Source organism: Tasmannia lanceolata, unplaced genomic scaffold (genome assembly GCF_043159265.1).
Source record: "Tasmannia lanceolata isolate RefF3 unplaced genomic scaffold, GAP_Taslan_0.1 ptg000005l, whole genome shotgun sequence".
NCBI classification, from domain to species: Eukaryota; Viridiplantae; Streptophyta; class Magnoliopsida; order Canellales; family Winteraceae; genus Tasmannia; species Tasmannia lanceolata.
In genome coordinates, this window is record NW_027518682.1 from 21,797,925 (window position 1) to 21,803,924 (window position 6,000).

At 37.1% G+C, this 6,000-nt stretch overlaps 1 long non-coding RNA gene across 1 annotated transcript; it reads right to left on the reverse strand.

Annotated features, from left to right (window-relative positions):
• Nucleotides 1-1,913: 1,913 nt before the first annotated feature.
• LOC143876843 (uncharacterized) lies at nucleotides 1,914-5,744 on the reverse strand. Its single transcript, XR_013250484.1, has 2 exons — nucleotides 5,375-5,744; nucleotides 1,914-2,383 (listed from the first exon to the last, which is right to left on the reverse strand). It is a non-coding gene; the product is annotated as an uncharacterized LOC143876843 (long non-coding RNA).
• Between the last annotated feature and the right edge of the window lie 256 nt (nucleotides 5,745-6,000).

A 6,000-nucleotide genomic window follows, 5' to 3' on the forward strand; every position in this document is an offset into this window, starting at 1 on the left:
TCTATGATGGGGCCTTGCAAATGAATGGTTTAGATGCCCACCAAAAATGGGGGACCCATGTGATTTGGCACTCTACCGTACCTAACTTTAGGTACGGTCGAGCGTACAATCTTATTCCTCATATATATATATATATATATATATATATATATATATATATATAAGGAAAATGATTGTGAGCTTGAAGCTCATATAGCTTATATGAGCTTGAGGGCCCAAACACATAGGTCCCACATTTTTTGTGATGATCTAAACCATTCATTTGCAAGGCCCCATCATAGATAGGGTGTGTACCAAAAATCAGTTCCATTGGATCATCCTAACCCCTCCAAAAGCTAGGGCAAAAATGGGCAGATTCGTGGAAAATGATGTCTGTCCATTTTGCCCTACACTTTTGGATGGGTTAGGATGATCCTATGGAGCTGATTTTTTGAACACACCCTATCTACGTAAGGGCCTTTCAAATGAATGCTTTGGATCATCCTAACAATGTGGGCCCACATGTGTTTGGGCCCTCAAGCTCATATAAGCTATATGAGCTTCAAGCTCACAATCATTTTCCTCTCTCTCTCTCTCTCTCTCTCTCTCTCTCTATATATATATATATATATATATATATATATATATATATATAGAGAGAGAGAGAGAGAGAGAGAGAGAGAGAGTGTTTCTGCTATATGAGGAAAGTGTTTATGCTAACGTTAGCTTAAAACAAGGGTGGGGCCACATTGTTGGGGGATCTAAGCATTCATTTGAAAGGCCCCATCATGGTTGGGGTGTGTACCAAAAATCAGCTTCATTAGATCATCATAGGATGTCCATTTGTGGGGGTGAAAATGAACACATATTGTTTGTCGACTAATCTGCCCATTTTTTAATCCCACAAATGGACACCCTAAGATGATCCAATGGAGCTGATTTTTTGTGGACACCCTATCCTTGAAAGGGCCTTCCAAATGAATGCTTTGGATCCCCCCCAACAATGAGGCCTCACCCATGTTTTAAGCTAGCGTCAGCAGCTAAGCTAGCTACTAATGTTAGCAGAAATACCTTCCTCATATATATATATATATATATATATATATATATATATATATATATATATATATATAGAGAGAGAGAGAGAGAGAGAGAGAGAGAGAGAGAGTTAAGTGAAGCTACACATACGTGTAGCTAACTTAGCTACACCGACGGCTTAAAATACAGTGGGCCCACATTATTTGGGTGATCCAAGTCATTCATTTGATAGGACTTCACATTGATAGGGTGTGCCCAAAAAATCAGCTCCATTGGATGATCTCAACCCTTCAAACTATGGAGGCAAAAATGGACAGATTTGTGAAGGTTTTTACACGTCCATTTTTGCCTCCACAAATCGTAGGGTTGGGATGATCCTATGGAGCTGATTTTTTGGGCACACCCTATCTATGTGAGGGCCCATCAAATGAATGATTTGCATCACCCAAACAATGTGGGGCCCACTGTATTTTAAGCCGTCGGTGTAGCTAAGTTAGCTACACGTATGTGTAGCTACACTGTTCTCATATATATATATATATATATATATATATATATATATATATATATAGAGAGAGAGAGAGAGAGAGAGAGAGAGAGAGAGAGAGGAAGTGTTCCTAAGCTATAGCTTAGATAAGGGCTGATTTTTTGTACACACCCTATCCATGGAAGGGCCTTCCAAATGAATGCTTTGGATCCCCCAAAAAATGTGAGGCCACATGTATAGCTTAGGAATACTTTCCTCATATATATATATATATATATATATATATATATATATATATATATATATATACTAGTAAGAAATCCGTGCCATGCACGGGTGACCAGAAAACGTAAATGATTAATAAAATTTCTTAAAAGCTCATTGGCCAAAATTTCCTGTATGCAAGAAGATAAATGAGCAAATTACTTAATGAATATCATAATGAAACACGGAACAGTAACTTTCATCCGTCGATTTAAGTACTAAGCATCGAGCCACAAATTACAGGCATAATGCATAATGCCAATCAGAATCTACTAACCTGAATTTGGTACAACAATCAGATAGAAGAAAACCACCTAAAACCCCCACTTTAATGTTATTCGTAAAGCCCCCCCTCTAACGTTTTGGGGAATTATATGAGATATGGAACTTAGCCAAAATGAATCTTATGATTATGAGATATGGATCTCATAATCAACTGCATGAGGTGTGAAAAGTGACAGAAGCAAGGAGCCGGGAAATATTTTGAGCCCCCCTCATAATCAACCGTGTGATTGATGTAATGCCAATCATAATCAGCTGCGTGAGGTGTGGAAAAATGACGGTGGGTAGATGTGATCTTCAGTCCAATAACCAGTTTGGGAGTCACAACTGGTCCTAAAAATCAGTTTGAGAATTAGATTTTGAGTCCAAAGAATTAAATTTTTTTGAGTCCAATAATCAAAACCAAAAGCAAGAGAAATTAACATGGCGAAGTACATCAGTAAAGCACAACAGAGAAAGTTACTTAAATATGACAAATTAACATGTGAAATTAACAGAACAAATCACAATGCTTGGGTGAAAGGAAATCCTAACCAAGTGAAAAATCAAATGAATAGGATGAAGCCTGCCCAGTTGATGGCATGAAAAGGAAAGCTAAGAAAGCATAGCACATTTTAGTCAATCTTTGGTGAAATTATTTAGATCATTATCTTAAAAAAAATACTCTTTGCAATAAAACAATAAACAATGAAGAAACTGACATAGAAACAATTTAAAAGGTAGGAGTTGAACAACATCGAGTTCACTTCTTCAATCCCATCCCATTTGTTCAACAAAATGGAAAAGAAAAAGACAGTAACAAACCATTGGTGGCAGCATGATATATGGATTCCATTGATACTTTCACTCATTATATTTTACTAAATGAACAGAGGAATGAACTGTTATTGATTTTAATCTAACATTAAGGGATGGTATTAGAAGTACAAAATGCCAAGATCAGCCTATAGAACAAAGCGTGAATTCGAGGTTTAGAGACTTAATCAGAGCAACCTTTTATCCTGTCTGATGAGTAAGCTGGAATCACACTGAACGACCATAATGGTATGAGCCAGCAAAACATCAATTCAGATAAATGCCAGTAAGTATAAATACAGTGGCTCTGATATTACATATACCCATTTTAGATAATCCCAGACGAATTGCATTAAGCATGACTAATTGCATGACCACTGCTATATATTTACCTCATGACATGGTAATAGAGTAGGAGCCTTTATCAAACCATGTAAAAATCCTAGGCTTTCCATCCTAACAGAGAAGCTAAAACAGAATCGAAAGTACATAGGAAAGATTGTGGGGAAAAAATGGCCATACATACACCATTATCCACCAATAGCACATAGGAAAGATGTAGGACAAATGCATTGATATTTGAATGAAAATTCATTTATAAGAATTCTGATCTGAAGTTGGTTATGAATCTGCTCTATAGAACTGTTCGACTTTGATCTATGCTTCATCGGCTCTAGAGTAACCATGGTCTCTTCATTCTCAAATTTGCAAAAGCTTTTTTTACATCACAATTTGCATCAAAGAGATCACTCCCCTCGAGTTTCATCTTCTAAATTAAGTCCCTAAATTGAATCTTACACCAACCATTAGCTCAAACCCTCAAGTTAACTGACCTTGCTAATGCATCTCCTTCCATCTAACATATCTGTAATTTCTTCTCCTTTTTAGAGTTGCCCAAACAACAACAAATTCCCCAGTTTCTTTCCCATTCTTCAATTCATACAAAACAAATCACAAAGTACAGAATTTACAAACAATAGAAAAAGGACTAAAGGAAGGGTCGAATATATGATTCGCTCGTTCTCGGCTCTAAGAAATGACCGGGTTGATTTCATCCCTGAAACCCTTCCTGATATCAACATACTATATCAGCATACAATCAAATAAACTTCCCCATACCTTATATTTCCCACAACTCTCCACGCAGACACACCCTACATGTCCCCATTGCAATTCTCCTGATTCTCGTTAAAATAAAGTAAAAACCTAAATCTGACCTCCGAAAAAACCTACTTACCTTCCTCCCAAAGCTGCCCTTCTTCTTTCTGAAAAAGCTCTTCTCCTTCATGTCAAGTTCAGAAAAGCACAAAATTTTAAGTACATAAGATTTTTCTCTCTCCAAACTTAAAATCGAATCAAACAAAATGCTTGAAAGCTCAGGTCACCCGCACATTCACTACTAATGCACACTAATCATGTTTCTTTGATCTTCAGATTAAAGAACTATATGATTAAAGAACAATAAAATCTTTAATCTGCATATGCACCAACCAAACAATGCTAGATAAAAACTAACACCAAAATGGAAAACAATGCAATCACCCAAAAAACCGAGGCGAAAACCAACCCACAAATCTCAGATTTTTGTTAGGAAAACAACCGAAAAAATCTTAGGAAAAATTAACATGACGAAGTCCAATAATCAGTTTTGGACACACAATTGGTCATGAAAACCAAAAACAAAGAGGGTTTGAGTATATCAGCGTTAGATTTTTTTTAGTCCAATATATGAGCCTTTAATTAATTTTGAGTAGAATAATCAGTTTTGGACACACAATTGGTCCTCAAAATTGAAAACAAAGTGGGACTTAATGACGAAGTCCAATAATCAGTTTTGGACACAGCCTTTAATTAATTTTGAGTAGAATAATCAGTTTTGGTCACACAATTGGTCCTCAAAATTGAAAACGAAGAGGGTCTCAGTATATGAGAATTAGATCTTTGAGTCCAATAATCAAAACCCAAACAAACAGGGCCTTTGACTTGAGTAGAATAATCAGTGCTTTCATATGAGAATTGGTCCTCAACATTCCGATATACAAATTAAAACAGGTCACTTATTTCAGGCAGATAAATTAAGTAAACTCCATACAATAATCAAAACCCAAGGAAACAGGGCCTGTGATTTTGAGTAGAATAATCAATTAAAACATGTCACTTATTTCAGGCAGATAAATTAAGTAATGAGAATTAGATTTTTGACTCCAATAATCAAAACCCAAACAAACAGGGCCTTTGATTTTGAGTAGAATAATCAGTGCTCTCATATTCCGATATACAAATTAAAACATGTCACTTATCCCAGGCAGATAAATTAAGTAGACTCCATACAATTTCCAATACCAAAGTACTACTTTTCATCAACAACGAGAACAACAACAGCAACAAAGGACATAAATTGAGGAATGACAACAACAGATTTATCAAGGAAAAACTAAGGGGAAAGAGTAATCAGAAGGCATAGAAAAATGTTAAAGGGGACAAAGAAATCCTGAGAAAGAGGAAGGGAAAGCAGAAGGGGGAAAGTACCTTTGATTCCAGGTTCATTTCTCCTCGATCGTGCACGGGAAAGCAGAGCAGGCCTTGAGGGGAGAGAGCTGGTGTTATGTGCATAATAATTATGGTGTGGGTGTTAGTTGTGGGAATGTGTTTTTAGAGTTATGGGTGTTAGTTGTGGTGTATGTGTTAAGTAGTGGGTGTTAGTTATTTGTGATGTGTCACTCTCTCTTGCTTGTATTTATGTAGTAGTAAAAGAACAAAAAGAAGAGAAGATAATTTACAGTAAAGGAGACTTTGTTTTGGAGAGTCATGGCTCCTCTCGACTCGAATCGAGCCGCTAGGAGGTCCGGTTGCCTCGAATCAACCATTCCTCCCCTCTATTTCTCTTTTATTTTGTTTATTTCCGTTACGGCCGATTAGGCACGTAACAGAAGGGAAAGCAGGAGGGGGAAAGTACCTTTGATTCCTGGTTCATTTCTCCTCGATCGTGCACGGGAAGCAGAGCAGGCCTTGAGGGGAGAGAGCTGGTGGGGGAACATGGTTGTAAAGGCATGGAAAAATCCAGAAAATTTCGGTGGTGATGTGAAGTTTCTAGATGGCGGTTCCGGCGTGCATCTCTTGAGGCTCGAAGCAGGGAGACGCTGAGATGGGGAAAA